This window comes from Topomyia yanbarensis, chromosome 3 (assembly GCF_030247195.1).
Source record: "Topomyia yanbarensis strain Yona2022 chromosome 3, ASM3024719v1, whole genome shotgun sequence".
Lineage (NCBI taxonomy): Eukaryota > Metazoa > Arthropoda > Insecta > Diptera > Culicidae > Topomyia > Topomyia yanbarensis.
The window spans coordinates 237728523-237742868 of NC_080672.1; positions in this window are offsets into that span (position 1 = coordinate 237728523).

A 14346-nucleotide genomic window follows, 5' to 3' on the forward strand; every position below is an offset into this window, starting at 1 on the left:
ATCATAAGAAAATGTTTTTCTAATCAACACCAACGCCGAAACCAAAGGTTCTTTTCAGAACCACCATTATTAGCATAGAGAATTATTTCAAAATTTCCCATTCAAACGTGATTCCGTTGAATATTAGATTTAAATTAACGTCTCGAACTGAAGTCACGACGCTCCGGTTATGTCACTGACATTACCCACCCACCGTTTGGGAAAATCATCATCATTACTGGAATTTTCATTTTCACGAAACTTTTCGATAACCTTCCGTCTCTTGCGTTAATGTACTGGGTGCACATGCACAATGCTCTGAAAATCTAGCGAAATCGTCTTAGGGCACCAGCGGGTCTAATTCAGAGCCATTGGCGCGGCGAGTTAAATCACTAAAGAATACTAAAAGTTAACTTATATTCAATAATTTTCAGTTCAGCAATTCACCGCAAGCCATGAAAAATAAACTACGTTGTGAAGCAATGGTCACTATTTATAAAAAATCACGGTTTAATAAAAAAAAACTATTGAAAAAATTCAAATAGTTTATAATTTTCACAAACTTATAAGAGAAAGTTATTTAATAAGCTTTCATACTATTGTATAGGAAAAAACTGAAAATTTCAGTATTTCCTCTATCTGCAACATATAAACCCTTAAGTATACCAATTAATTGGTATACGAATTGGAATAGGATCGCCAAATTTTGGAAGAAGTCGATAAAGTAACCTCTTGAAAACTACTTAAAAATTTTTATAGTTCAGTTAAGACCCGTTTTTATTAGTCTCATGGTGTATTTTAGGCTGACAAAATGGGGACAATGACTAGGGTAACGAGGGTATTTTGGACCAGTACCATATTTTGGACCACCTGATGATGATTTGTACATTTTTACATTTCTTATAAAAGAAATGTATAGAATTCGCTCAAACTTTTAAGATTTTTTCCGAGGCCCGGAGGGCCGAGTCTTATATACCAATCGACTCAGCTCGACGATTTGGGACAATGTCTGTGTGTGTGTGTGTGTGTGTATGTAACGGACTAATTCTCATTCGTGTTTCTCAGCAATGGCTGAACCGATCTTATCCAAACCAATTTTAAATGAAAGAACTAAAAAACAGTATGAACGCTATTAATTTGTTTTTGATTCTGATGTTTAGTTTCCAAGATATGAATGTTTGAATGCGTAAAAATGGCGTTTTTTGCAGTTTTTTTAAATTATCTGCCGAAATCGACAATATAGATTAACAATTTATATATTTTTAGACAGTTTTAACGAATACCTTTGGAACAAGCTATAGATTGTTGAAATCGGACTAATATCAAAAGAGATATTTAACATTAAATGCGGACGAAAGATTTTTATCATTTCCCATTGCCAGAAATATGACCAAAACATGTAATCTATTATTAACGCCAAAACGGCTTATTTTAGGTCAATAGTATCTTCGGAGAATTTAATGGAGGTAATATGCCCTTTCTTTTGGTATTGTGCTTTTGCTGATTAATCCCCCTACGAGTGAGATATTTTCACAAATTTTCTTGGATTATATCGAAATGATGTCTTCAGCAAATTTGTAGCTCTTACTTTTGCGAATAACTTTACTAAAGACTTTAAATATCTATTTATTAAAAGTTATGGCTTGTTGTTTGTTGATTACTCTTTGTCGCCTATTTATTGTTCAATATAGTAATAATCCATTGAAATAAGCTAAACATTATTTCGATAAAACGAATTTTGTATTTCATTTTACTATCTACAACAGCTAGAAATAATCACCGAACACTTCCAAGTTGTCTGGAAGGAACTTGATCACTTATCAGTGCAAAAATGGTCATTTGTGCGAACCCTCTGACTGCAATTTTTCTAACTTATAACCATCGGATCGATCTGAAACATATCGGAAAATGAAAAGCGAAATAAATAACTCCAAGCAACGGCGTAGCCAAGAGAAAGTTTTGGGGTTTAACACCATACAACCCCCCCATCACAACCAAAAAAAATATTGGATTGAAGTTGAAAATTTATTTATTTAATTTAATATTACAATAACAATTATTTGATCCGTAGATTGATAACCTGTTGTTGTAAACATCATGAGGACTTTTGATAAATTGTCGGAATAGGGACCTCCTGATATGTAACTGATCTATTGGTCTTGATTTCACAGTTGTCTAATAGCATCAATATCAAATTCCTGCCTGAAAACATTCCAATAGAAAATTCCAGAGTTCTGTAATCAATCATAATCCTCAGATTTATTTCCAAATTGAGCTCGTTTTTGTAGAGATGTACTATAATGAGGGTCTTTATTTAATAGGAAGCGAAGTTAAAATTGATTTAATGTCTGTGAAACATAGAACTGCTCACCAAAAAAATGCATAACTTTCAACATTTGCTAAAAATGTTGTTGTCTTTCTCATTCACTCTAAAATTCGTCAATCTAATCCCGACCCGGAGGGCCGAAAGTCATATGCCAATCGATTGAGTTCGTCGATATCGGAAAATGTCTGTGTGTATGTGTGTGTGTATGTGGAAAAAAATGTGACCTCTGTTTCTCAGAGATGCCTTGACCGATTTGCACAAAGTTAGTCTCAAATAAAAGGTACAACCTTCCCATCGGCTGCTATTGAATTTTTTTATTGATTGGACTTCCGGTTCCGGGGTTACGAGTTGAAGAATGCAATCACACAGCAAATTCCCATATAAACTGAAATGAAAAAAATTCAAAATCAAATTGTATTTTTGATGCCAAATGACTTTAAAATGCATGAAACATTGAGATGTTTGACAAAAATTGACTTTTTTGGACTTTGGTACATTTTTGCCTTTCTCATATAGAAAGGTTATGCAATCACTCTAAAAATCGTCAATCATACTGGCCCAGAGGGAGTATGCAGTAAGGGGTTGCTACTTTAAAATTAAAACTAGTTTAAAATTTCTTAAAAAGTTGAAAATTTTCGGCAAGACCTGGACCTCCAGGATCATTCTCCATGATCCGCCGCTGGTTTCAAGCGATGTTTCAATATCACATAGTATCTCAAGATCGTGGCTGTCGTTCCGTTGTATGTATATGCAAATCGTACTGAACATGTAATATTCATTTCCACCATTGTATTGAACATAACCAGCCATGGAATCGTAGTCTGGACAAATGAGAGAAGCACAATTGCACCACTAGGTGGATTAAAACAGGTTTTTATTTTGGGAATGCGTCGAGTTGAGACGAAAACGTAATATGATTAATAACGAGGATAACACTTTCCGAATGTAGAGAGAAATTTATGAAAAATGACGATTTCCATTCGATTCTAGCAGGTTCTGATCGATTTTGATGAGCATTTGATTTTTGTTGTATGACCAATTATATGTATAGGTCAAATGTTTAAAAACAGTAATTTAAGGTCAAGATAGCATCATTTTGAAACCGCCAATTTCGGAGGTTTAGTATCTTCAATGAGTTTTACAAACGTTAAACAGCGCATCATTTGATAAAATAATTTTGACGGTATATCGTCCATGAAGTATTTATGGTGAATTTTCTCAGGTTAATATTCATGACTACAATAAAGTCTCAACAAATTCGCTAAAGACACGAACTCTGTCACTATTTTCTGAAAAAATAATTTTGCATAATTTTAAAACTTCAAAAATTACGGTTTCGGAATTATGCCGTTTGGACAGTATGATCGAACCGAATTTCTGGCTACGCCGCTGACTTCAAGTAAGTAGAAACAAAGTCGTTCTACACTCGTTCACAAGAAACTTCTTCGAATGCTGAATATCTATTATAATACATTGAAACCCCGATTTTATCAGCCAAATATGAACATATCTTTGATGGGCTCTAGCAGACGAACAAGACTGAATTCGAGTAAATCCTTTCTTGAGCATGTTTTCCTTATCATGAAGATGGAAATATGCAAAAATAAAAAGTTCATCATAATCAGAAATAGTTATCAGACTACATCAAGGGACGGGAAGATTATTTTAACAGCTTCAGTTTATTATAAAGAAAAAAAATTGCCCGATTTAGTCAATGTCCCCATTTTGTCAGCCTAAAATACACCATGAGATTGATAAAAATGGGTCTTTATTGTATGTATTATTCACTATGTTTCACATTAATAGATACATTTCATTTTTGGAGATTTTTTTATTGCATCGAACTACAACAATTTTTAGGTAGCTTTCAAGGGGTTATTTTATAGACTTCTTCCAAAATTTGGCGAACCTATTCCAATTCGTATATCAATTCATTGGTATACTTGAGGGTTTATATGTTGCAGATAAAGAAAATACTGAAATTTTCAGCTTTTTTCCTACACAATATTACGAAAGCTTATTAATACATTTTTCCTAATAAGTTTGTGAAAATTATAAACTATTTGAATTTTTTTAATAGTTTAATTTTTTATTTGACCGTGATTTTTAATAAATAGTGACCATCGCTTCACAACGTAGTCTATTTTTCATGGCTTGCGGTGAGCACGATCTCTCGAATTGCTGAACTGAAAATTATGGAATAGAAATTAGTTTTTAGTATCCTTAACAGATTTAACTCGCCGCGCAGATAGCTCTGAATTAGACCCGCTGGTGCCCTAAGACGATTTCGCTAGATTTTCAGAGCACTGTGCACCCAGTGCATTAACGCAAATGACGGAAGGATATCGAAAAGTTTCGTGAAAATGAAAATTCCCGTAATGATGATGATTTTCCCAAACGCTTCGTTTTCGAGAGGTTTTTATTTGTTCTTTGGCATTAGGATTAGCGATAATAATTCAAATCAAGGATACTACTGGGAAGTCACCTTTAGAAAAAGTCGATGTCGAAGTAAAATTTGGAACTATGCACGCATGCACTTCAGAGATAACGTGATATCAGGAGCTGCGATTTCATTTCAACGCTTTTTTGTGAAAAAGGCGATACTTACAAATATAAACATAAGGCTTTTTTCATACATGCGAATGAGGGCTTTGAAACGCAACAAATTAACCTAAAAATTTGGATTCTACGATATTGCTTTCTTAAACTACAGCAAAAAATACAACGGGCGAAACTGAATTGTTGTTTGTTTATTTAAAGTTTCGCCCTCCACGCTCCATGCAAACAAACAGGGCGATACTTTTTTTGCTAGCAGTTTAGAGGCGAAACTGTTATTTTCGTATTTTTTTTAGGATTATCAAGCTGATACCAGCTGTATATAGTAACAATGATCGCTATTGAAAAAACACGGACGAAATCGGTGGTGTAGAACGGTAGTTATTGTAAAAAACGTAAGGGCGATATTTCAATGCTGATAGGTGGGACCGAAAAAGTAAACAATCGCCAAAGGGGCGATACTATCATTTTGCCAATTTCAATAGCAGAAACAAATTTTAATTATATAATTTCAAATACTTTATAAAGTTTTGGGTTTCGATCACTGAATCATGCAATCTAGGATGTAAAAAACACAATAGATCTTAAATAGGAAATAAAACCAAGTCTGGAAATATTCGCTGTTGATTTTCTTTGAATGGTATCACTGCTAGTATCGCCCTTTTCAAGAAAAAGCGTTAATTTCTTAGTTCTCAGTCGCGTTGGAAATTTGAGTAAAGTATAAACTTCAAATCGATTCAAAAAAATCGATTTTTTTGGCTCAGTACAATATATAACCCCTTTAGGAAAATTCAGTTTTCCCACCACAATTTAGATATTTTATTAACAGAGCATTAACAATAATTCTTTGGTATGTCTATTTTAAGGGCCATTTTTTCGCTTTCCCATTGATTTGGTTTAAGATTTCTAGCACTGATGTTGTCCTATGCTGATATGAGCGATTCTCTGAGTCCTATTTAAGATCCCATGTAGTATGTGTTATCAAAAGCATCAAGTTCTAAATGTTCTCAATATAATATCCGAAGAGAGTGATAAGAGTTATAAGAAATGTCTCATCACACTGTTAGGTGGATTAAAAGCGTTTTCCATTTAAGCTCATAACAAATTGAAATATTGCTAATGCTCAGTGTTTTAAAACGTCGTTTTCGTGCTCAAAATTAATAGCGTCTAAACCGTTGACTTTAGAGGTATAGTTTGTTCGGAAAAGTTGTTGTTCTTATGATTGCGCATCCACAGAAGTATACCGTTCAGTGATTAATTCACCTATAAGTGATATACGAAATTTATTTTCCGAACTAATTAAGATAGAGACTTTGTGTCTTCAACAAAGTTGTAGTAATTGCTATTAGAAAAGAAATTGCTGAAGACATCATATATCTAGCCTTAATAGTTTACGAGTTATGGAACATACTATATGGAAGACCCCTTACAATTAGTTTTTTCATGATAACTTTTTTAGACGTTCTCGTATCTTCTTGGAATCTTCCACAAAGTTGTTTGCGGTATCGAAACACATATTTTTGCCGAACGTAGTTAATCTATCTATCTGTTGAATTTAAAAAGATATTCCAAATTTTACGATTTTTTTGGGGTAACTTCCACCTTAAATAATTCGTTAAGGAGCAAAAAAGAGCAAACAACATCATAACATACTGAAAATACTAGCCTTTTACTTCCATATAGTGGCCCGATTGTTGGTCGACGCGATTCTCCCCGAGAGTTATGTTCAATACAATATGCCATCGCAGTGGTATAAAATGAAATATTCAAGCGTACTTCGACAAACAGCTTCATGTGTTTATGGTAAATTGCATAGAACACGTTCGCCTATAATATACAATGCATATGGTTTGCTTTCAAAAATCAAAGTATAGTTTTAGATGTGTTTAATAAACAGATAAATAAATTTATTTTTAATAATCGTTTTCTCCGTCATCTTCAAAGCTTTCTTCTTCCGCTAGAAGAGCTTTGGCGTCTTCTTAAAATCTTTTTATACTTTTTTAGCCATTCCCGAGCTTCAGTCACGACAGGATCCACATTGTGAACAGGTAACGTTAATCAAGCTCCATTATAAATGTCACGAAAGACATTAATAAACCTTCTGGTGGGATTTCCATCGTTTATTCAAGCTTACCAGTATCCACTGATTGTTTAAATTTCACGTGACACACTTCTCGAACGCACGATATGCTACGTTTCGTACTTTGATCTTGATTGTGGTCAAAGTTCCCTTTTCCTTTTTTTGGATATCTATGAATATGTTTTATGCAATTTACCATAAAAACATGAAGCTGTTTGTCGAAGTGCGCTTGAATATTTCATTTTATACCACTGCGATGGCATATTGTATTGAACATAACACTCGGGGAGAATCGCGTCGACTAACAATCGGGCCACTATATGGAAGCAAAAAGCTATTACTTTCAGTATGTTATGATGTTGTTTGCTCCTTTTTGCTCCTTAACGAATTATTTAAGGTGGAAGTTACCCAAAAAAAATCGTAAAATTTGGAATATCTTTTTTAATTCAACAGATAGGAATTTACTATGTTCGGCAAAAATATGTGTTTAGATATCGCAAACAACTTTGTAGAAGATTCCAAGAAGATACGAGAACGTCTAAAAAAGTTATCATGAAAAAACTAATTGTAAGGGGTCTTCCATATAATATGTTCCATAACTCGTAAACTATTAAGGCTAGATATATGATGTCTTCAGCAATTTCTTTTGTAATGGCATTTGCTACAATTTTGCCGAAGACACAAAGTCTCTATCTTAATTAGTTCGGAAAATAAATTTCGTATCTCACTTATAGGTGAATTAATCACTAAACGATATGCTTCTGTGGATGCGCAATCATAAGAACGACAACTTCTCCGAACAAACTATACCTCTAAAGTCAACGGTTTAGACGCTATTAATTTTGAGCACGAAAACGACGTTTTAAAACACTGTGTAATGTAACACTTAAATTATCATATTAGAAAGCACCTCCCGTTATAAGCCGTGTGGTGTCCGGCGGGCTGAAATCTTTTTGCACTATTTCAGCCAAGAATAGAACCTCTGGGGACTGCTCCCATGTCGTAAGAGGCGACTAACAACGTGCTATGAGTTCCTAGGTCGAGGTATTGCTCCGTACCGAAGACTTAAGGAGTTCCTAGGTCGAGGTATTGCTCCGTACCGAAGACTTAACATGGACGGACCATAAGGTTTTACATCATAACCATTATCCATTCTGTATTTAGTAAATCACTGATATATAGTCAGCTTTTCTGATTCGCTATTCTCGATTGTGTACCAACGTTTTAAGTTTCTTCTGGCGGTTGTATAATAGCCGTAAAGGGCAAAATCTAATTCTACACTAAGTAATAGCATATATTAATATACCGGCTCTTCCACGCCAAGGTTTAACTTCCAGCTTTGGTTTAAAAACCGTTTTTTAACAAAAGTAAACTTTCATGTAGGAAATTTATTGAATTGGCCTTAGATGGAGCTGTTAAATTGCACAAAAAGTTTTTTATGCTGCAAGCGATCTGTAGATGTGTTAAATTAGTTTTTTTTAATTAAATCTGGAACCGTCTACCGACAAATCTACATTAACGAATATCTCCAAAAGTGACTTCTTAAGGTCTCATGAAGGCCTGACACTAGCTTTATGATACTTTTGCTTTCCTAAACAGTGATAAAAATCTCAACATTCCTGAACTTCACTTTGTCAGAAAATGTAGGGCCATCGGAAGCTAAAAACACCGGCTACCCGGTGTAGTGCACTGTCAGGGGCGAAAGCGACATGGGAGAGGTGCGAGTCGAGATTTTTGATGGCTTGCAAGTCATCTGGTCTGGTGTTGTGTTGGGTGTTCCGCGGGTGAAAGTAGACATAAACGTTGTACGAAATTCTTGGATTTAGTGATGTCCGATTTTGACAAATTGTTATCTGCTGGTCGAGTAATTTTCGAGAGCCCGATTGGTGTATTCGATTAGTAGACCGTAACAACCGATTACTGCGTACAGGTATGAGTGGCTTGGTGTTTTTGGAGAGTCTTCCCGTTTTGTTCCGCGATTTTCAAACTTGGATGGTGGCCTCTTTGTGGTATTTTGAGGTGCTTAACGGATATTAGTTGGTTGAGTTGGATATTCGGAAAACTGACAGCCGATTATTGATTTTTTTATTGTTATAATGATTAATCGATTATCTGCGTGAATCGTGTAAAAATCCATTACTACATGTATTACCTATGTATTTTCTTGTTAACGGTTTTCTGCGGATATGATTTTCTATAGACTCTTTGCGCCCGGTCTTGCGAAGTGTCGGGGATTACGTCCAGAAGGACTGTCAAAACGTTTTTTTTTCCTTTTTGGTTGCGTTTTTTACGATTCGCGGGTCTGTATAAAGAGTCCAAAATTTTGTAAGTCGATGGGATGTAGTTTGCTTCCATTGAGAGTAACGTTGGGAATATTGGATTGAGAAGGGATTCTCTGCATCGGTCTATATCAGCGGTTCTGAAGCATTTTCGTGCCTCGGGCCCCTTAGAAATCACCCTGCGATGTTGTGGACCCCCACGGTTAAACATTGCTGTCAATATATAATTTTCAGTCTGTTGGGAAGCAAGACTTGATTTTTTATATCCACTCGGAGGGGATATTTTGCTTCGCGGACCCCCAGCGGCGACTTCTCGGCCCCCTTTCAAGGTACCTTTCAATATTTAAAATTAGGGTTTTCATTTGGGATGAACCATGAAAAATAAAAACAAACATTACCATACCCCAGCGCGAATTCATCGTGAGATAGCATAACATCGCGCGTGAATAATAGTTACAAAAGCCGGCTTGTTCCTCATGACTGTATAAAGAAAGTATATCGTCGCTGTTGTGCTGTCTTGTGACAAGCGCCATTTTGCACATTTCGAGAAAAACGATTTTTAAAGTTTGAGATAGAATATCATGAAAATTATAAATGGTAGAAACAATTCAGAGAAGACAATTGATGCTTCTACCTATTCTGTACTAATCTCTCAAATATTACGAAGATCGGTTGACTATGTTGCGAGTTTTCACTAAAAATATAAACAAAAGTCGCACTCACACGTGTCATAGGTGTGTATTGATGAAAAAATTTGTATGACGTGTCATAATCTTGCATGGAAAATTTTCCAAAGAAAAAATCACCGATTATGAACTTTAATTCATATCTTTGGCTTCATTTGGTCTATAAACAATCGGTTAGATGCATTTTGAAGGAAATGAGTCAGGGAATCTAGAAAAAATAGTTATTTTTAGTTACAGTGTTGCCAAATAGGCAATATTTCCAGTTTAAAGCTAAAACTGCGTTTTTCTCCCAATACATGTACTTTTCTTTTGAAAATTATTATGCCATTGTGTTCCTACGACATTTTTACACATAAAAGCAACTAAAATTTTATTATAACTTGAGTCAATCCCAAGATATAATGATTTGAAGCAAGAAACTCACAATTTCTAATCACTTTTCTTGCTATATTTCAGTAATCAAGCAAAATTTCAAAATTCTGGAAACGCCATCTTGTAGAGATTCGTTAGACGAGTAATGTGGCATATCTAACTCAGTTTACCCCAAAATGGCGTTTGTCATAGGATGGCACAACAGCGACGATATATGCTTATATCGCGATTTAACCTCGATAATTATACTAAGATAGTAAGATAGTAATATTCAGTCAAGTAACAACTTTTCCATTACGACGGGTATCTCCGGAGAGTTAAGACAATCGTATCATATTCTATGTTATTGTTCTAAGATTTTCGATCTTCGTCGGAGTACAGAAACTTGAAAGTTCCCTTGTCTTATAAAAATATTTGTTCAATCAAAGAAAAGCAATACTCCCGATGGCCGGCTGTCCGTAGTTTAAGTTGCATATCTTTAAGCCTAGAATTCCCAAATTAATACAACAAACGATAAATCTTCTTGAAATTCTCGGCAGCCGGCTGCCCAGAGCAATTATTAACTTATAACGCTTCTGAGAGTCGCATAGATTGTATCACATACCAAGGTGAATCCAGATTTATGTAACTATGTATCCCATCCCACTAACAAAACCTCCTTTCCGTGGTAACCGTGGAGATGCAGAGGTATACACGGTCTCCATAACAACGGTTATCACACTAACATTTCCTTCCTTCCCCGATGACTGTAAGGACGTGGCCGGCGCCGTTATTGACACTTCAAAATTTGAAACTCTCGAAACGTGCACACTGAGGATGGGAAGCTACTCCCAGGCTCCATTCGTTGGTTCTTTGTGCAATTTCGCTTGTTCTGGTCAATCACGGAGTAGCAACTACGAATTGTACGGTCATCATGCTCATGCTCATATTAGAAAGCACCTCCCGTTATATTCTGAGTGAAATGGTTTAATTGGAAGCAATGAATTGAAAATGTTTAATCGTGTTTTCACATTTCAGCTGAACTGGTCCAAAATCAGGAGAACCAACGTTGTAACCAACATCGAAGAGTTATTATTTCTAAAGTGTAAACATTTCATTCATGCAAATATCGTTATTATGCTTATAAAATTCATAAGAAATTTATTTAGGTTGAAAAACGCAAGTAGATGCATGGAAATTGTTGTTTTCGGTATGTCCAAAATATGTTAGCTATTTCCAAACGATAACATATTATCGCCATGCTCCCAATCAACTCTGACAGTTCTTTGCATATCGACTCTGCATTTTAAAAAAAGTTCACTTTTTGTTCTTAGAAAAGCACTTCTTAGTCAATCATGTACAAATTCTCGACAAACATATGATTACGGCCTAAAAGCCAACTGTCAAAATCCACTTTGAATGGAAATTCCGGACAAACCGTTACATGCCAATCACAGATGTTGGTAGTAAACGAAAGAGAAAAGTTTTCTCTTTCATAAACTGTTGTGAACTGTTCTCAGCTAGTAACGGTTTGTCCGGAATTTCCATTAAAAGTGGATTTTGACAGTTGGCTTTTAGGCCGTAATCGTATGTTTGTCGAGAATTCATCATACAAAGTAAGATATGTGAACATTTAGATGGTCCAAAATCTGCTGGTTTCATTTTTTGGATTTAGTGCCATAACGGTGGTTTCGGAAGCCTGCACCTGTTACAGACCAGCCAAGTGAATTTGGTTAGATAAATCTAATTTATAAATAATTTTTATTATCCATATAGTTGAATATTATATAAATCACACCAAACCCACATCTCAATTCCCTTCCCCACTAACCAATTCTAACATCCGTAATGCCTATCGAGATTGTGTGGGTTTCCCACATCTTCTTAAGCAGGTATTCAATTAACATTTCCTTCCCTTTGGCGATCGTAAGGACATGACAAAGTGCATAGTAAACTATACTATTGTATACAAAGATGTCACTGTACCAGCCACCCACGATGATTGCGGTCGTTTTTGTTATGCTATGCTATTTAGATGGTCCAAAATCTATTTCGAGATTTATCCAAAATATGTTTGCAGCAATGGCACAAAGGATTATCGATGGTCCAAAATATGCTTTGTTTACGGTTCAAAATAAAGTTGAGTGGTCCAAAATAAGAAAAATACGCGCGTTTTCCCAAGTATTTTCGTTTATTTGACTATTTAGAACACTGCTTATCCAAAAAATGATAAACCCGTACATATTAGCCCTGTTAAATGATCCAATTTACGTAGCCAAACCGTATTTTTTCATATTTTTTTCTCATGACTTTCTAAAGCGGTCCAAAATACCCCTGTTACTCTAAATCGGGCAATTTTCTTTTTCTTTATAATAAACTGAAGCGGTTAAAATATTCTTCCTATCCCTTGATGTAGTCTGATAACTATTTCTGATTATTTAATATAAATTTCTCTTAAAGGGGGTTTCTAGCGCAAAATTTAAAAAAATTAGCTTTTTATTTTTGCATATTTGCTTCTTCATGATAGAGAAAACATGCTCAAGAAAGGTTTTACTTGAATTCACTCTTGTTCGTCTGTTAGAGCCCATCAAACATATGTTCATATGTGGCTGATAAAATCGGGTTTTCAATGTATTATAGTAGATATTCAGTATTCGAAGAAGTTTCTTGTGAACGAATGTAGAACGACTATGTTTCTACTTACTTAAAGTCAGCGGCGTAGCCAGAAATTCGGTTTGGTGGGGGTTTGATGAAAATCGAACTTACTGTCCAAACGGCATGATTCCGAAACCGTAATTTTTTAAGTTTTTTAATTATACAGAATTATTTTTTCAAAAAATAGTAACAGAGTAGTAATTTTAGTAACAGAGTAGTAAATAGTAGGATTCGTGTCTTTAGCGAATTTGTTTGAGACTAACATTTAAAAAAACTTTATTGTAGACATGAATATCAATTTGAGTAAATTTGTGGCGACAACAGATAACTTACCCTAATTAATACACACACTGTAATCCATACGTATCACCTACTTGTACCTACATGCCAATCACACATTCGATCATCTAAATGTACCTACGGTATTATCCGATCACACACTCGATATTATATCTCACTAACTCATTCCCATACACTTTAGTGCCGATCAGGCTTTGTACATAGAATAGCAATTAGTATTAAATTGACGATCAATCCAATCAGACGACTCCGCGTATTAACTGATATATCCGAGAGTTCCCAAAACTGGTGACCCCGACGTTCGTTTGTGTTGGGATCGTTTCGGAATCTTGAGAGCGAAGTCAGATTTGTTGACTGTAGCTTCAAAGCTGTAAATTTTTATATTTTAATATAATTTTCTTATAAATTCATGCGAATTACTTACATTAGTTTCCTTCAAATTATAACAATCCAATTAGTTTAATTAATCCTCCCGAACAATGGCTTCTTACTGATAAAGTCTTTCCTCACTGACAAGTGTTCTAGTTGTAAGTCGTGTAAGGAACAGGAAGTAGCAACTGATCTGACAGTGCCATGATGGGTCAAATGTGCAGGCTGGAGACGATCGTAGTTCTCTATTGCGCAGTGGCGTAGTTTGCCCCAACATACCCCGACCCGTAATACTGGTCCTTCCAAGCTGATGGACCGGTGTTATCGTCTTTGCAAACCTCCAAAATAGCAAACTTAGTAACTGGCCGTCGTAATACTCCTGCAGCAGTCTTCACCATGGCTTGGCGCACATGACCGTCCCTGCCTCGAATGATCGATAAAATTCGTCCGCGGATCCACCCGTTTCGAACGGCCTCGTCGACGATAACCACTAAGTCACCTGGTTCTGGTGCCTTAGTGTTCTCGAACCACTTTGTACGCCTAGCGATCGTGGGAAGGTATTCCTTCACCCAACGCCGCGAAAATTGGTCAACCATGTATCTAGCAAGCTTCCAATTAGTCCTCGATGCTTCCTTCGGTTCGATAAGATCTTGCTGCCTGTGAACCACTCCATTTGAATTCAGCAGCAGGAAATGGTTCGGAGTTAGTGCTTCTTGATCGTCTGCTTCTAAGGAGATGAAAGTCAACGGACGTGAATTGACTACT